We start from the raw sequence: 20,609 nt of genomic DNA on the forward strand, positions 1-20,609 counted from the left end.
TACATAAATAAAAATAATAAAATTTGCCAATTAAAAACCATTAATCATCAATTAATTAAAAATTCATATTTTTGGGAATTTATAACAACAATTCACAAATGTGAACATACAGTCCATAAGGGTAAATAACTAAAAGTGCCATGAAGACAAAAGTGGATACACAGTCCATTAGGATAAGTAACTAAACTTAGCCTTATATACAAAACAAATGTAGACACACAGTCCATGAGGGTAATATTAACCAAACGTCACTCAACGCCACAAAAACAAATACAAGTATGAGAACTATGAATAATAAATGCGAGAATCGAACTTACAAAAATCAAACTAGCCAGTTATTGACCATGGTGTGCCAAAGTTTAATGAGACTACCGTTAGCAACCAGTGTCCTTCATAAAATCCCCTTCAAATCCATTTTTAAACTTGCGAGAAAATCATTACTATAAAAATACAGTTTTCATTCTCAAAGTCAAACTCACATGAATAGTTTTGAGCATTAAAAACTTGCCAAAATAAAATTTCATAACCAATGTCCATGTTTGGCATTTATTGAGTAACCCAAAAATAACTAGAGTTAATAAAAATAGTCTCATTAATCTTGAAAGTATCCTTCATAAGGAAAAACACAAGCACATGTCATAATTCAAATATCCTTTAATATCTCGTTATAATTTCCCAAGATAAAAATAATTTAACTAACAAAATATTAATATGTGATATAATTTTTATTGAATGACCTATGTAAAAAAAAAATATCTTGAAAAAATAATTTTATTAATAAATTAATTGGGACGCCATCCACTTACATAATAGATTCCCGAGCATATAACTTACTTCCAAATTAGCCCTTTTTGCAACAACTTGAGATCCTTAAATTCCTATTATCCAAATAATACTATAGTCACTTTCCTATATACACTTTACAATCACCAGTGGTTGTAAAGTGTATATAGAAAAATGATGGGAAAGCACGATCACCAGTGGTTGCCAGTTGAATGAAGGAGGAAGGGCGACACCGCACAAGGAGAGAAGAGGGAAATCGGTGCAGAACAGGGGAAGAGGAATGAGACGCGAGCACCACAGCAATACCAAACAAAACTCTCGTACTCCAACACCAGTGATGAGCTGACGACAGAGAAGGAAGAAGGAGAAGATAGAGAAAAGCTTCTGGATCTAAAACATCTTTCTCTCTTTGTTGTGGCTGAAGAAGAATCAAGAATGGGGAAGAGGATGGATGGATCTCAGTTCAGATGATAAGTGGAAGAGCCATATTGGAATATGGTAGCCTTGAGCACTGACAGCGGTGATGAGCAGTGAACTGAGAAGCAAGAGATGGCAGAGGGTCTTCAATTCCAAACTTCCCTCTGTGTCCAGCGAGTTTGATGAATTTGGAAAAAGAAATGAGAGAAAAATATCTGATTAAAGTGGAGGGCAAAGTAGTAATTTCATAAGGCAAAGTAGTAATCATATAATACATGGGTAACTCTCTCTCCCCCCCTTCACTCTCTCCTCTCTCTCTCGCTTGTATGGAATTCATGATGTAATATGGTAAGGTAAGGTTAGAACATCCCGGTCCCCCTTCCCCCAAAAAAAAAAAAATAACGTGTGTTACTATTAATTTAATTTATTTTTTATATTGGTTAACATTATATTTTTTTAATAAATGTTTGAGTTTTTAATAAAAATTATCTATATATGTTTTTATTCTTGATTAACATTAACTTTTTAATCGCATGAAAATAGTTGACAAGGGCTTTGATCCTATAAAAAGACAAAATAAGTATCGGAATTCAATTTTGAAGGTCAGTTAATTAGCTGGTGATCATGTTCATCATTGGAAACCTAAATAATACTTCTGTCATGTGTAATGCTCCTTTTAGGAATAAGCACTATGTACTCGCGTGTGTGCTCCCTGTGTTATGAAGTTATTGTTGTTTCAGAAATTCAATGCCGTTGACCAAAGAAAATTATTATACACTTATTTAGTACATTCAATTTTATTTATAAGTTATTTTTAGTTACTTCACTGAAATAAAAAAAAGGAAGTTAACTTATTGATATTTCTTGGGAAAAAAATCAAGAAAGAAAGAAAGTGACTTAATACAGTAAAACATTTTACCAAAAAAAAAGGGTAAAACAAAAAAAAAATTGATTAAAATTCCATCTTTTTTTTATAACTATTCTACGCTAGCGAGCTCAATATCTGTTGTTCTATTAAAAAAAAAAAAAACTGGCGTTTACAATTATTTTAATTTATTGTTTAATTTTTATATTGATTAACATTATATTTTGTAATAAATGTTCGAGTTTTTTGCTGTTATTATTGTGATAACTTTTTATTTTATAATATTCATTAATCAAATTATGAAGTTTCAACATTATTCGTTTTAAAATTTGAACGAATAGTGATTTTTTTTTAAAGGAAAAGCTACACATGCTAATAAAAATAATTGACAATGACCCTCAAGTCTTGCGGTGCTAGACGTGTCCATCGTGGCCCCAAGTTTTGGGTTTGGTAACGTACTTCCTCAAACATTATGCTTGCTTCCAAAAAAAAAAAAAATTAAGGAAGCAGTTGTAAGTTCGTCTCTCAGTTCTTGGTAATAAAACAACTTCGCTTAAATCTTAACTCCCATGTATTAATTAAAAAACTTTTGCTTGAATCTTAACTCTTATTATGGAAAATCACTCCAAGCTTTAATCTTCTCAATAACTTTTTATTTTAATTTTTATTTAAGTATTATATCACCAATATTACCATTGGTTATTTAATATACGATATTGATATATGAATTGATATTAATGTAAAGAATTTAGATGGCCATGTGATGTAGAACAAGATGGGGGACAAGGGTAAGAGAGAAAAAAAAAGTAGTGGGATAGAAAAAAAAAAATATAGAAAGGAGAGAGAGAATATCATCAATATTATTGAGTTTTATTCTATAACACTTAAAAATTGTATATAAATGAAAACTCTAACTCTATTTATAAAGTTATAAAAATAATAAAATAATATATTTAAATTCTAAATCTAATTTAAAAAAAGATATTAATAAGATGATAATATCCTATTTTTTTGAGTATAACTAAATCTAATTTACTAACTGTTAGTTGATTTAAAAAAAATACAAATGACCTAAAATATTTAAAAAACTTAATCAATATTAATTTTATGTAATTTATGACTTTTGGATGAATATATATAAATAACAATATTTTAATTAATAAATATTAAAATATTTAATATTTTTACAATATTTATTGAATTTCATTGTAACAAGATTTCATGACACCTAGCATTCCTAGAAAAAGAGTTCATAAGCAAATTAGCATTTAAGAATATGATTAGAGTCCTACTTATAATTGTGCATAGGCCCCATGCATGTACCGCGTTAACATAAAATGACAAAGTAAATGAGTGATTAATACTAGAGGTTATTTGCTTTTCAGAAAAATGGTTAGGGGGAAAATTATCCCATTTATTTGTACAGGATGTTCAGCACTCCTCAAAAGTAAGTTCAAGGATAAAAACAAACTTTAACACTTAATGTTATAAAAGGGATCCAACTCTTATTTATAAGAGAGCTTTCATGTCTCCAAGCTATGAGACTATTGGCTTGCTTTATATATATTGTCATGTTCCAAAAATTAGACCTGACTAACATAGGATATATGCACAAACACACATTTCTTAAACCTTAAGTCAAGAAACTTTTATATTTCTAAAACATAATTAGATTTACAATATAATGAAAGCTTCAATATTTTTGTAGAAATTTCGAAAGAACATATCTCACAAACAAAACCTCCCAAAATTCTACAATGCTTTAAACAAAATATTTAAATCAATTAGGAGCTTAGCCCTATCCAGCCAGATAACAAAATATATAACAAAATAAAAACCCTGACTATAACCTATGTGGAGCACCTAGAAGTTAATTAAAAAAAATACAATTTTATAATTCAAATTTACATCAAAAAGTAGCTTAGTCTACAGGTCTTCCACTTCCCAGTTAGTGGTTAAGTCCTCAACAATTAGCAGGAAGTTTAGCATCAACTAATAATCTAACACCAAAATATTTTTCAGTGAATAGTATCCCAAAAATGAAATTTAAAAGAGTAAAAATAATAAACTCAAACAATTATGTAAAATAAATAAATAAATAAATAATAATTCAATATAATAAACTTAATAAATTTGTAAATCTTAATCATAATCATAAAATGAGAGTATGCTAAAATTGCTTTATTCTATCATACTTGAAGAAAACAAATTATTCATATATAAATCAAATTAGTATACTTACTAACTGAAACCATTGTAATTTCAAATACACAAGTTGATTAAAATTTTAGAATTTTTTGAGAACTTAACAGAATAGGTAACAAATATAGACACAAAGTCCATAAGGGTAAAATAACTAAACACGGCTTATGCCACAAAGACAGATGTAGACACACAGTCCACGAGAATAAATAACCAAATGCAACTTAAGTTATGAAACAAATATGAACACATAGTCCATGAGAATAATGCTAACCAAACATGGCCATAGCCATGAAACAAATATGAGTACGAGACCCACGAATAACAAACGAGAAAACAAAGCTCACGAAAATGAAACTAACTAGTCATTAACCATAATGCGCCAAGAGCTAACGGGACAGTCGTTAGCAACTAGTGTTCTATATAAAATCTCCCTTCAAATCCATTTTCAAACATGTGAGAAAATTATTAATATAAAAAAAAACATTTTCATTCTCAAAATTCAACTTGCATGAAGAATTTTAAGCATTAAAAGCTGGCCAGAATAAAATTTCATAACTAATGTCCATACTTGCATTTATTGGACAATCAAAATTTTTCAAAGCTAATCAAGATAATTTCATAAATTTTGAAAATAAGAATCTTAGAAAAATTTACATGTACCTGCCACATCACATTTATTTCGTTGTAGTAATCTTATATTTCACATGAGAAAATAATTTAATTAATAATATAACCAAATTATCATAATAATTAGAAATGACCTTCATAAAGATAGATGAAATTTTGCAATAAAAACTATTATTAGTAAAATAACTGGGATGCCATACACTTACTTGAAATTTTTTCAAATAATTTCCTCCTCTTACCACATTAATTGATTTCCTCTCCTTCCTTCCACCTTCTTATAAAATATATTAGGGCCTTAATAAGCATCTAACAATGCTAAACAAAAAAAAAATCTTCCAACAATAACACATCCTCTCTCTCTCTATATATATTTATATTTATATAATGACTATAAATTTAAAACTTTGAAACCAAGACTTGCACAAAAATTCCTTCATAGACATATCTAATTTTCCAATCTACTCAAAAGAACCTTGTAACATTCAAACCTTTTATTACATTATTTATCAACAACCGTTCATTTTGAAGAATTCACCATGCTACAAGCTAATTTCACAATTAAATTTTCTTTGCAACCTTCAAGATAAGTTTATAGATCAATAACATCCATACAAACCGTCCATCTTGCAATAATCAATGAAATTTTAGAGAAGTGCCAAAATTATGTAAATTCTTCTAACATGCATTTCATCAAATACCTTGTGGGCATGAACCTTTTAACTAATACCCACATCTCCCTCATCAATTTCACTTTCCAAAAATTTATTAGCTTCAATAATCAAATCAATTTCAACTAAAACTCAAACGATACCATCAACATCTTCTTTTGTTACTCCAATTTTCAACTTAAATCAAGCTTTTCCTTTACACCCAAACATATACAGTCAGGGGTAGCAATAATAGAGGAGAAGAAAGCAACTTCCATCATAAACTCACGCACATACAAAAGCGAGGAAGGGAGATGGAAATGTTTTTTTGACTCACCATAAAGGCAGCAGAGGAACGAAGAAAGGAATTCAAAGCTCCCTAGCTCCAGATCAATCTCAACAGAACAGGAAAGAGAAGAAGATTCAGCCACATGAAAATGAAGGTAAATGAAGTCGGCGACACTAAAGAGGAAATAAGAACAGCTCGCAAAACAACCCTTCAACTCTAGTGGATTTAGTTCCTCACACATCCACCGGCAACGTACTGTCTACAATAAGGGAGGCAGAGCAGAGAACGAAAGAGGATGAAGATTTTGGAGCAACCACACAGCAGCACAGATGAAGCTCACGCACCTGTCAACGTAGAGCTAACTAGGGAGGAGAAATGACAGAGGACGCCAGTGAACAAGCTGGAACTGGAGAAGGACACTGGAATCGGAGAAGAGCAGAAGCTGAGAGTTCTGGATTTTTCTTCCTCTCTCCTCTGGTATATGTCACGAATGTGAACAAGAAAAGGGAAAAAATCTGTGGCGGGCAAAATGATAATTTAGGAGGCTGGAGATATAAAATAATGCCCCATTGGTAGGTGAGCAAGCAACATGACTTTCATTAGACTAAGATTCCTTTTAATATAATTTCTCCAAAAATTAATAAAAATAAAATCAAAATATTTAAAAATAAATTTTAATTTTTAATTTAGACTCCAAGGTTATCACACACACACACAATTCATATTCTCCCTCTGGACTATAATATAGGGCATTTTTTAAAATCCTTATTTGGTTCATAATATAGGATATTAGATAATTTTTATAATTATTTTTTTAATTATACCTCTTCTTCGTTTATTACTCTTTTTTAAAAAAATAATACATTAAAATTTCAATTGTTATTATTGATACTCTCATATAGAGTATTTAATGAGGATATAATTAAAAAATGTAAAATATTTCAAGGAATTAATGTTTACCCTAAATTTTTTTGAGATTTGTGAACTAGTTACTAATATGTTATATTATAGTCTAGAGGGAGTGTATATACTCTAAGTAGAAAGCACGTTTGAAGGAGTGGCCTTCCATAATGTCACAATTCCAAAGTTGTCCTCACTAATGATGTCATTGAAGAGTTGAATGAGTTGGAATTCAAAATTGGATTCAATGCTCCTTCTAGTCCCTTTTAAATGAACCTATTAACTATTTTTATAAGATTAAGAAAATTAGTTCCGATTAGTTTCATGTAAATTTTATTTTTACAATTTTTGAAAATCATCCTTTAATTGATAGATTATAGCTCATTAGGGAAGGAAGAACGGATGGAAAAGCTATCTATTAGGCTAAGAGTTAAAGAGATGAGGACTTTTTTTTTTGTGACAAAAAAATTTAAGTGAGCTCGGTCTTGAAAGTTCACCAAGACTAGAGCATGCATTTAGGCTCAAAGAGTTCTTATAAAAGTGCTTACTAATAACTCAAGTTGTGGAGTTTGGACATTTATCAAGGAGGACATTTTTCAAAATCAGTTATAAATGTTTTATTAAATTTTGTAAGGGTTATTGTTTTAAGAATCAATGGATATGATATTGTAAATAGGACCAAAAGGAATAAATAATTCTACTTAAGGGGAAATGACAAGTAAGGATCTAAAAAGAAAATTAATGTCAAATTAGGATCTTTTCACAATTAAAGTTTACAAGTTCAGTACTATTTCTTCTATGTTTTAGTATTAAAAATCTTGATTTGAGATCAATCTTCTTATGAGGTCTTGCTTGTCATTCTTCTTAGCTCCTGGCTTATTGTTTGGAGCCCAATATTTGAATGATAACAATAACTTTTGTTGAAATTTTGGTCCACGTTGATATGATATATATGTGCATGGATTTTTAAGATCAAGTTCTCACATGATTATGCTTAAATTCTACACGCAACATAGCTTTTTCAAGTAAAGCACAATTTTATTGGGGGTCAAACAACAAGAAACATTAAGAATGGAGTGAAATCAACATAATAAATTGATTTAATACAAATATGAATGGTCCCATCATATTTTCTAGAATAGAGGTGAAGAGAGGGAGGGGGCAGATAATTGGCACTCTCTCTAGTCCTATATATATATATAAGTCACATTCCTAGAAAAATTGACGCTCTTTATTATTAGTCTCTTTGAATAAAAAGATAGACTTTTAATTGTTATTATTTTCAACATTTCCTTTTCTATTAGTCAATTTCTTTCTTGTTTTTTCCCCAAAAACACATCAATACTTTAACTACTTTTTTTTTTAATCTAGTGATGCAGTTAACAATGATTTATATATAGAATCGAATAAAGTAAAAGAGAGTATAATAATTTGAAAAAAAGAGAGGATCAATTGGCTTTGAATATCTTAAACAACAATAATTTCATAACATAGGGAGTACACACACACAAACATGTGAAAGCAGTACTTATTCATGATACACCTAAAAGGAGAATTACATTTACACATAAGTGGAAAGCACTCTTATTCCAACATACACACATATAATATAAGCTTTATTTAGGTTTCTAGCGATGAACATGATCACCAGCTAATTGGCAGTGGGTGGCTCGTTGTTTGGAGGTGACTTGTATTTTGCTGGAACCTCATCATGTGCTTCAGTTTTAGACTCATTCTGTTGAGTGCTTAGCAAGTTGACTCTTGGTGGAGAGTTATTTATTGGCGGTGGTCGGAGAGGTGGTTGTTTGAAATCCCTATGTGGTATTGGTGTTCCAGCAGATAGAGGCCATTTGTGTTGGTTGATTGAAGGCTTCGCATGAGCAAGAGAGGTTGCTGGGATCAGAAATAACTCAATAGAAACCAAAAGAAAAACTAATAACAATTTGGCAAACATCTTAATTGCTTAGGGTTTATTTCTCTTTGGTGTAGAATGTAGTAGCATGGCTAGGAGTTCTTAGACCTTTATATAATGTTGCAACTAGCAAATTCCCATGTTGTCACAAACATGTTTGAAAAAGTTTCAAGGGTCATGACAGTTATTTTCAATGTTGAAGAACTAAGTAGGTATTCAATTGGTTAGGATACTGAATGGTGTATGGTAGGATTGATTTTAATTAAAATAATATAAAATTTAAAGAAGATGTATGCAAAATAAAAATATTTAAGATAATTTTTTATGAACAAATATATAAGATAATGTTTATTCATACTTCTTATAATATATGGCAAGTTTATGGTTAATCCCACCAACATTATAATAAAATACTAATTTCTTTCATCTCAAATTACCAAGATTTAGTCTAAACTTTTCAATTTCAAATATAATTATTATGATTAACTAACTTTCTTAAACTATGATAGTGGGTTAACATTTATTTATATTTACAAATGGAGGGAGTGTATGTCACATTAATTGTGTAACCAAACTAACACAAGCTTTCATAATTAATAAAAATTACCATTGAATCATCCTCATCACACACACACACACACACACACACACACACACACACACACAGAGATATATATATATATATATGTATATAACAATAGAGACAAACCAATATCACAAGACATATAAAAAACATAAAGTAGTATTGTTTTGGGCCATTGAGATTTTATTTAAAAAATGAAATATTAATTCTTGATCAATTTTATAATTTTCATTATTGGTTTTGATTGACTTTGTGTCTTGGTTAATTCACTTTTCCTCTAGTTATTATGGTTGGCCAAACTAGACTGAAGGCTAGTTATCAATCGGACCAGCCAATCTTATTCAATTCTGACAATCATGGTAATTATTTTGAAGCTATTTGATGACCTATTTGGGATTGAGATTGAAGTTTGGGTCGAGAGAAATTTTGATTCCACTTTTGTCATTAAAGAGTTGAACAGATTGGAATTCAAAATTTGAATTCCAATACTTCTTATGTCTTTTTTATAAGAAGCTAGCCCTTGTCAACTATTTTCATGAGATTAAAAAAATTAGTTACAATTAGTCAAATGCCCACAAAAACATTTAATTTACAACATTTCAAAACCATGCCCTTTGATTGATAGAGTAGTTCATTAGGGAAGGGAGAAAGGATGGAAAAGCTATCAATTAAGCTAGAAGTTAAAGATAGACAAGAGGGTTTTTTAAAAAATGAGTTGTAAATATTTTATTAAATTTTGTAAAGTTATTCAAGAACCAATGAGTATGATCTTATAAATTGGAGTAGAAGAGTAATTAATTCAAAATTATTATTTGGAGCCCATTTGATTGATCATGGTTAATTTCAAAAAAATATAAATGTTATTAAAAGCTTAACCTTAACTTGTATTTTTTGTTAGGGTTTCTTTAGAAATTTAACAAGTAGTTTTCAACAACACATGCGTGTTTTCATAAGGCAATATCAGATGTAAAACTAATGGATTCTTATTACAATAAATTCCCTTGAAGGCTTTAAATGTCATTATCCTATTAATTTTCACCATCACACATCCTTGTATATTTAATTACTCAAAACAAGGTTAGATTAAAAGTGTTACAACGGCACTTCCTGATTTAATTTTTATAAAATACATTAATAATGATGTTGATGATTTTTTTCATTGTCATGCAAACCTTCCATGAGAGATAATATTATGAGCCAAACATCAGGAAGCCCAACATGTATGGGGTTTACAAGTAGCTCAATGGGCTCTCTCTTCTAGTAGGTCAGTCTTTTAGAATGAGCTTTCCTTTGGATTTATGCTCATACATTGGTGTTATTGATGAGAGGTTGATATGACTATTCATAGAAATGGCTACTCATAGAGGGTTTCAATCAACAGGAGGCTAAGTGAAGAATCATAGAGTGGAGGTACTAGGACTTTGGCTCTAGAATGTGGTGGCATTGTAGAGTCCAACATCGAGGTGAAATTTGACTTATGAATATTTTAAAAGAAAGTTATCACAAGAACAGAAGTTTAGAAGTAGAACAATGGATATAGAGGTAGCCAGAGTAGGAAGTGAAAGACGGTTGAACTGAAAATATTAATTAATTAATAATTACTTGTTTAGAAGTAGTATTGTTTGGGCTATTGAGATTTTTTAAAAAAAAAAAGTGAAAAATTTATTTTTGATCATATTTATCAATTTTCATTGGTTTTGACCACCTCTATCTTGGTTAATTCACTTTACCTCTAGTTCTTATGGTTGGCTGGACCAGACTAAAGGCTAATTATTGGTCTAATTGGCCAGTCTTATTCAACTCTAACAATCATGGTAATTATTTATAAGCTATTTGATGACCTATTTGGGATCGATATTGAAGCTTGGGTTGGGAAAAATTTTAATTATTTACAATCTTATTTGATGACCATTGTTACTTAAATTATTTTTATCCTAGGAAATTATAAAGAGATGTTGAAGGATATTTGTATTATGACATGTACATTGTTTTTCCTTACAAAGGATACTTTTAAGATTGATGAAATTATTTTTATCAGCTATAGTAATTTTGATTTCTCAATAAATGCAAGCAAGAAATTAGTTATGAAATTTTATCCTGGCAAGTTTTGATGAATAAAACTATTCATAGGAGTTTAATTTTGAGAATGAAAACTGTATTTTAATAGTGATAACTTTCTCGTGCATTTGAAAATGGATTTGAAGGAGACTTTATACAGAACACTAGTTGCTAATGGCAGTTCCATTAGCCCTTGACACGCTATGCTTAATAACTAGCTAGTTTGATTTTCATAGGCTCTATTCTCATGTTTGTTATTCATGAGTTTAACACCTACATTTGTTTTTGTGGTTTTGAGCCACATTTGGTTGGTATTACCGTCATGGACTGTGTGCCCACATTTGTTTCATAGCTCAAGCTGCATTTCGTTACTTACTCTCATTGACTGTGTATTCATGTTTGTCTTCATGGCATAAGCCATGTTTAGTTATTTATCCTCGTAGATTATGTGTTTACATTTGTGAATTGTTCTGATAAATCCCCAAAAATATATGAATTTTAATTAATTGGTGATTTCATACATAATAGTTTTTAATTTAGTAAATGTTATTATTCTTGTTTATTTATTTAGTCATTTTGATTTGTCAAGATCAAATGTTAAAGATGCTTTGTCATTATAGATTTAAATGTTCTTATCATTGAAGTTATACAGAACTTTTATTTCAAGTTTACAATTTTGTTTACATTGAATTTCTTTCTCATTTAATTTATGTATCTATTGTATTTTATTCATTTTAATTCTATAAAATGTTATGGTTTGGACGTTATTCACTGAAAAGTATTTTATTTGGTCTCAAATAGCTAGCTAACATGGTACCACTTGCTAACCTTTGATGGGTTCATTGCTAAATTGACTAGAAGATCAATAGTGAGAATGTCTTCCTTTTTATGTAAATTCTAAAATCTATGTAGTATGTTTTGGAAATACTATTTAGAGTACTCCGCATTAACAATAGTTAGGGTCCTAATTCTCTTTTGTAATGTTGTCTATTTGTTGCTAAGCAGTAGAGCTCTGTATTGTTAGATGTATATTGTAAAATTTCTATTGTAAAGATTTTGAGAGATACTACTTTTAGGGAAGGTGTTGCCAAAATTTCTATAGAAAGATTGAAAATTTAATTTATATGAAAAATAAAGTTAGATACGTATAATCATAATAATAGTGTATCAAATGCTTTAATTAAGAACTTTCCTTAATCAAGGCTTAAGGAATGTATGTTTGTGCATATATTCCGTGTTGGTCACGTCTATTTTTTTTGGCATGACAAATAAGCTCAAAATAATTGCCAATACATTTAGAGAGGAAAGCTTTGAAGTTTTTGTATCAAAAGTAGAAACTAAGAATCACAAGAGGAAACTTCAAAGAATTTTAAAATCAATAGAGAAATTTTGAAGGAAAGAACTTTGAAGTTTTAGAGAAACTTTGAAATTTGAGCTTGAGAGCTTAGAGAAACAACATGGGATGAAGAAACCTCAAAGTTTAGGAAGAACTTCAAAGTTGAAACTAGAAGGCACAAAATATTCTCAGTATAGAAACTCCTCGAAGAGCCATACAAACTTGGAAACTTATTAGAGAGATGCACAAGATACTCAAACTTCAAAGATTGACAATGAAATAACATAGGCCATAGAAACTTCAAAGTTTTTTAGACAGAAATTCAAAGTTTAGAGTAACTTAACCACAAAGGCATAGACACTTTGAATAATCAAAACAAAACTTTGAAGATTTGAAAAATATGACATAAGATGAAACACGTGTGTATGCATATTGATTCACAAGTGTATGAGAACATGGCAGTAGTTGAAACACATGTGTAAGCATGCAGATCCATGTGTGTATTAACTTTGAATACCAAATGCATTCAAGAGTTTGATAAAATGAAGAGATAGGAATTTTAAGCCATCAAACTTACTTCCTTACCATATTTCTGAGTAAATTAAACATGTTGAACGCACAATATTATCTAACTTTGTTATAACCAAAAGTGAACAAATATATATTTCTACTTTCTCCTTGAAGGCACTTTGGGGGCATTATCTAGCTATGACTCAGGCATTATATTGGAAGAGTTGAGATCAAAAGTTTAAAGTTTTAAAAAGATTTAGAGCTTCATTCTCATTTTTCTTGTCTTAATAACTACTATAGCCTATGCATAGGGGAAAAAAGTGTTATAGCCATCCTTGAATAAAAAAAGATAAGAGAGTTCATTCATAAATATGTTTTCAGTTAGATGGAATAGCTTAGCTATGTTATACAATTTTGAGAAATTAAAACCTTGTTAATGTCACAATATATTTGTTATTACTTTTTCCCCCAAAACCCGAATTATCCTTGAATAATAAAAGAAAATATTTGTTATTAGTTTTCCCCCATTCATTTTAGTTTTGAACCAGTCACAGACGATGATAAATGTTGAAATACATAATCTACTTTACTTTACTGAATTATTTATGTGATAACGCACTAATCCGATCAAGATGAAAGTCAAAATTGAAACTTTTTTATTTTATTATTTATTTCAAAATCATCTTTTACATGCGAAAGTGAATTTTATTTCACTCATAATACGTGCGAAGAAACAAACACTACCAATCTCCCACATATTATAAAGTAAAGAATGTCACTAGCCTTGGATCAACTGATAATAAGTTGATCCCTCTTAATTAGAAGTTTCGAGTTCAAAGCTAGGTACATAGATAAACACTTATATTGATGCCTTAATGGCGTCATCATATGCTCTTTTGAGATAGAAGGACCTGTCCTAGATCATAACTCTACCGTACTTGGAAGACTGATTGATTGCTGGAAGAATCTGAGAAATCATCACGTCCGTTGGAACAAACCCACCGTTTGTGGCCGCATCCACCAATGCTAGAACCCCCAATAACACCTGATCGGCCTGCACGGCGGTCCATTGGTTTCAAGTGGTCAAAAGATTGTTAGTGTCTCTCCATTGTAGTGACACGGAGTGTTGTTGTAGAACTGAACCCAAATGTAATTGAAGAACCCCGTTTTAATTACAGAGTCCAAGCAACAGATTTATGGGGTTATCAGACATTGCGGTGCCTCCGAGATAATCAGTTGCTGGTCAAAATTCTTCAAAGCTCTAGCAAGCTTGCCCCAGTGCTGCCCATCGCTGGTGTTAATGTCGAGGTCGATGCCATGCAAAACGGCGTTGCCCAAGGGCCTTTAGTTAGAACTTTCTCCTGAGGAAGTGGTCCCCAAGATATTCATGAGGAACTTGGCTGGCGTCATTGGCAGAGCTCAGAGAGTAGAGTTTGGAAACACCGCCAAGGGAGAAAAGCACTTTGATGCCATTGACTTGGCAAGCATTAATCTTGGAGCTAAAGATGGTGCAGGTGTTGCCGTCAGGATAGCAGTGGATGCCAAGGTCAAGTTTCGGCATTTGGCTGACACCGATGGTTGACAAGAAGGCTATGTTAATGAATTAGTAGTTTTATCCTATAAGGGCATTCAAAGAAGGGAAAATATCAATCAAGCATTGCTGGAGAAAATTTATATTAGTTAAAGATTATTTGTTATCAAAACTCAAATTGATATTTGTCAATTCGGGTTAATTTTTATTAATAAATATTCATTTAAGTTTTAACAACTTATTTTAAATTAACAACAGTCTATTTAGAATATTTTTTTTTACTCCAATATTGGCAACACATAGTCCTTAATTGATATAAATTTTCTTTAGCAATCCTTCATCACTATTTTCCCTTCAAAGAAATTGGCGAGTTGTATCCTGAAAAGTTCAGCCTAGCCCCGACCTGACTCAATAATATGAAATCATATACTCATGCCAATTCAAAGGACGCAGAAGCAAATCATAATTTATTTATCATAGTTCGGGTCCAAAAAAAAAAAACAATTATGTTATGTTATATACATATGGATTTGGATTTGAGTCAAATACTCAATTTGGGCACTTAAAAATTCATGCAAATCTAAATTTTATCTTAACTCCTTCAGTATTTAATGTTTTTTTCTAAACTCTTTTTATTTCAAATCTTTAAATATATACACCATTGAAAGCTATTAATAATAATCTTTATTATTTAAATTACGTAAACATAGAATTTTGAATATATGGATTTGAAATATGAGGTTTTAAATCTAAATTTTAAATCCAAAACTATGAAGTGAAACACTACCTTATGGAAAACCACTTTAAAATCCCACATAACTATTCTAAATATCTAAAAGTCCCACTAAATGCACAAATAGGCAATAGCTATGAGGTTCCTGGGACTTAACCGTAAATAAGGTTGAAGTGACAATGACCTGTTTGCCCTTCTTGAGTTAAAGAAAAAGGGGGTGGAAGAGAGGCATTTCACACACGTCTTAACATTAGCTGAGCTGTTGTTTATCGTCGCTGGGAAAGTAAGAGCTAGGTACGTAATTTTCTAGCTAAAATGTAAAAACAATTGTATACGTTTTTGTATCATCTAAGTAAATTCAGTGTACGTGATTGTAGGATTTCGTCAAAGGTAAAAAAAAGAGTTTGAGTTGCCATGCTGAATTATTTTAATTAGAATTATTTAGATTAATGAATGATGCATTTTTCCAACCAGTCTTATGTACATCGCTTTTTTTGGCATGATATCAAGAGCTAATCAAATTGGAATACATCAAAAAAGAAAGGAAGAGAAAAAAGGAAAAAAAGAAAAAAGAGGGCTGAGAAAAAACCAGCAAAAAGAAGAAATAAATAGGAAGATAAGAAAAAATGCAAGAGATAAAATATAGGAAAAAAGAGGAGGAATGAAGATTATGAAGTCTGAGACTCAAAAGAAGTACAAGCTCAAGCAAAAAGAATAAGCAGAAAATGGAGAGAAAATAATAGGAAAAATATTAGAGAAAAAAGTCTCACAAGTCACAACTAAAATTAATACACATTAGATTAATTAATTTGAGACACAATTTGTGTTTTAAAATTTAAAGAACTCACATTATAATTTTATAAAATATCAAGGACCAAATCAATGAAAATTAAATTTAAAAGACCATATTGATATTTGAGGTAACTAAAATTTACTCCCTCTATTAAAAATGTAAGATATTTTTAACCAAATCTCACCCCTAATAAAGTAGTTACCCACTTTTTCATATTTACCTCTATTAAACACCCTACAATAAATATAAAGTCATTTATCAATAGGGACACTTTAAAAAAAAAGGCAAGAATTACACCTCAAAAGATTAAAAATACCTTACATTTTTTAACATCCAACTCCTAAAAAAGTGCCTTATATTTTTTAACGGAGGAAGTAATAGACAATCTTCACCATTATTAATATGAACAATTTGACAGCCTTGAGCCCTTCACTAAATAATATGAAAGGAAATACGCTCAAGTCAAGCTCAGGTGACACGGAGCAATAATCTCATTGGAGACTTCATAAACACAAGTCTTTCTCCACAAGAAAGAATAAATGATATATTAAAAGCATGATTCATTGTTCTGTAACTATCACTATCACTCATGACTAAAGTGGCATGTTCTTATCACGTTCATTATTTTCTTCTGAGGAATTTTCAGTCGCATGTAAAATGACAAAAAAGAAGTCAAAATCCTCTTTGCCCAGCAAAACACGGCATTCCTTTCACAGTAAAATCTTGTTGAAAAATTACAAATGCATAAAATAATATCCATACATTAAGGAAAACATTTTTTATTTTTTAAATGAAGTATTGGAAAATGTTTCGTGAATTTATTGTTTTATTTCAAACTATTGGCATGGCTAGATTTATTTACCAGCTATATATTGCAACCTATATCTTTTCATTGATATAATTTTTTTTCGAACATTTTTTTTTCTTTGAACCATTTGAATTAAGACTTGAGACTTTGGCTTCCAATACAATTTTTCTTTGGTCTGTAAAAAGTTAAGCCATATTAAAAATTTTCAAACCAGGTTGTGATGCGTCGGCTTTCAAAATGTGAAAAGAGTAGACAGACGAACTGTAAATGTATTTGAATTGACAGATTCTATTTCGAGAGAGGATTATAAATGCATTCATTTTTTATGACTTCAAGTAATCTTATGATATGATTGGCGATAAATTTATATATATATCTCTGTGTGTGTGTGTGCGTAGGGTCCGGTTCAATATGCATATTCAAGATCCCCCATATTTTTACTTTTTATTTCATTCTTTTTTTGGTGGAAAACAAACACAGAGGGTTCTAAGCCCATACATCAGAAGATAAAAACTCAGTAATAAACGCAGGAGGATTCGAGAAGAACACAGCACCATCTCTTCGATCTGTAGCCTCCTTTGCAAGTCTATCAGCAGCAGCATTAATATCGCGACTACACCATTTCACACCAGCACACTAGTTTCGAGCTATCATGCTTTTGATTTCTATGATTAAATCTTGATCAGGATGAAGAGCTGGATTGACACCCCTCAAAGCTTCGATTGCCTCAGTACAATATGATTCAACTTCCATGGTTTGCCAGCCAGTGTCCCAAGCTCGTTTGAGAGCCCAACAGATTGCTCACAATTCAGCTTGAACACTGCTGCCATGGCCGATGTGATACATAAATCATTTAAGAACTTTGCCCGTATGGTCTTGAGCAACTCCACCACATCCTACATTTTCCCCACTGTCACTGCAAGCACCATCCACATTGTATTTTATGACTTCAATATCTAGTGCACTCCATCTATCAATGTTATGACACAAATGATCTGAAAGCAAGCTTGGATTAGACATCTTCACCACTGCTTGGGTCTGCGCAAGAATAGTATATATCCCATTCTCTTTGTGCTCAAACACTTTCAAGTTTCTACTCAGCCATAACTGTCTACATAAAATAGCAAACCAGGTATTCCAACCAACACCTTTCACGTTTCTACTCTAGGAAACATTCGAAGCAATCCATTCAACATAATCATTATGAGAGTAGAAGGTTACTTGCATCTCTAATGGAACAATTCTTGTCCAGCATTTAGTTGCCACTGAACAATCTCTCAGGATATGAAGAATATCTTCACAACAATTCACACAATGATCACAAGTATCAGATGACTAGGGCCCTTAGCTTTTTGAAGACAGTTAGTCATGAGCCTTCCTCTAATGCAAAGCCACAAAAAGTTTTGTTACGTTGTGGAATATGTGCTCTCCAAACTTTCCTCTATAGTGCTTAAAAGAGTTCTCACTCCTTTAACACAAATTGAGATAAGCTGTTTTCATACTGAACAAACCATTAGTCAACCATTTCCATCTCGGTTCGTCATCTTCATTAGTACAACAAGCCCTCCCTGTACATAGCATTGAGAATATTAACAGGGAGATATTCTTTAAATTTATCCTGCAACCACCCATCAGACAATGAAACATATTGGTCCACCTTATCTTCACACAATGATTCGGGTACAAGTTTACTAGTGTAAGTTAAGAGAGGTTCATGATGAGGGAACCAACTATCCTTCCAGAACCTAACAAATGAACCATGCCCAACTTGCCATGCAACCCCTTTCAAAGTCTCTTCCCATGTATCCTTAATATCACGCCACGTACTCGAACCATTCTTATGACCTTTAACTTTAGGAATAATATAATTACCATAACTATATTTTTCCCTCATAAGCTTGACCCACAAAGCATCGCTTCTATTAATCAGTCCCTATCCAAGCTTTATCATAAAGGCTCTATTTTGATGATGAGTCTTTCTTAGGCCAAAACCACCATCTTCCTTACATTCACAAATATCTTCCCAAGCCACTAAATGTATCTTCTTCTATGAATTTGTCTCTCCTCAAATAAAATGTCGACATCTCTTATCAATCTCATTACATATGTGAATAGGCAAAGGAGCTGATTGCATTGTGTAGCTAGGAATTGAAGCCACAACCGAAGATACTAATGTGTGTCTAGCCGCCATAGACAAAGTATTAGCTTCCAAGAGGACAATCTATTATCCATTTTGTTCAACACATAACGGTAAGTATCTTTAGACATTGTTTTATGATGTAATGGAACCCCCAGATATTTACCAAGATCAGTAGTAGCAGTAAAATTCATGAAATCACTAATGTTCTTCACTTGAGAACTACTCATGTTTGCAGAGAAGAAAATTTTGAATTTTTTACTATTTACTTTTTCACCAAATATACAGCAAAAATCATCTAAACAAGCTTTAATCATACCTGCTTGATCCATTGTGGCTTTTACAAAAAGAAGAAGATCATTTGTGGAAAAGAGGTGAGACACTAGATCACCATTCTTCTTCAAACAAAAAGGCTACCAATTCCCATTCTCTACTTCATGTTGTATCATGTGGCCCAATTTCTCCATGACTAAGATAAAGAAGTATGGTGAGAGAGGGTCACCTTGCCTGACCCCTCTTGAAGGAATGAACTAGGGACCTTTCTTTCCATTCCATAGGGCTCGCATGGAAGCAATTGAAAGACATTTAGAGACTAGTTCCACAAAATTAGAAGGAATATTTAATTCCTTTAGGCAATTACTTACAAAGTCCTAACATACTCTATCATACACCTTTTCCAAATCAATTTTTAAGGCCATGAACCTGTGCTTGCTTTTACATCTCTTGAAAGAATGAAAAATTTCTTGAGCAACAATAATATTATCTATACTTTCTCAGCCTAGTACAAAACTACACTGATTAGGTACAACAACTTTAGGCATAATATTCTTCAATCTGGTAGCAAGAGATTTTGTGACAGCCTTATACACCACATTGCAGAGACTAATAGGTCTAAAATCTTTCATAGTCTCAGGGTTATTAAGTTTTAAAATGAGCACAATATTAGTATCATTAACTTCCTTCACCATTTTAGGATATCGAAGAACTTGCTGAACAAGCTTAATTATAGAGTTACCCACCACATCCCATTGATTTTGAAAAAAGAGAGGGTTTAACCAATCTGGACCTGGGGCTTTCAAAGGACCCATATCAAATAAATCATCCTTTACTTCTTGAAAAGATATTTCTTTTCCCAATATTTCTAATGTAGAATATGGGATAATAGGAAAACCTTCACTAAATAAAATGTCATTCTGAGATCTACTTTCTTCAGTATAAAGTTTTGTAAAACAATTAGTTCCCATCCTTTTAATAGCATCACAATCATAAATCCACTCCTCATCATCCGCTTTAAGTGCTTCAATGTGCTTTCTTAACTTACGACATTTAGTCATAGTCTGAAAGTATCTAGTATATTTATCTCCTTAAGAATACCAACAACATCTAGATTTTTGTAGCCACATCATTTCTTCTTAAACCAGAATACTTTCTAGCTTATTCGATAAAACAACACATTCCTCCTCTAACCTTGTCAG

Source organism: Prosopis cineraria, unplaced genomic scaffold (assembly GCF_029017545.1).
Source record: "Prosopis cineraria cultivar Desert tree isolate PC_DT_omini unplaced genomic scaffold, ASM2901754v1 PC42, whole genome shotgun sequence".
Taxonomy (NCBI): Eukaryota; Viridiplantae; Streptophyta; class Magnoliopsida; order Fabales; family Fabaceae; genus Prosopis; species Prosopis cineraria.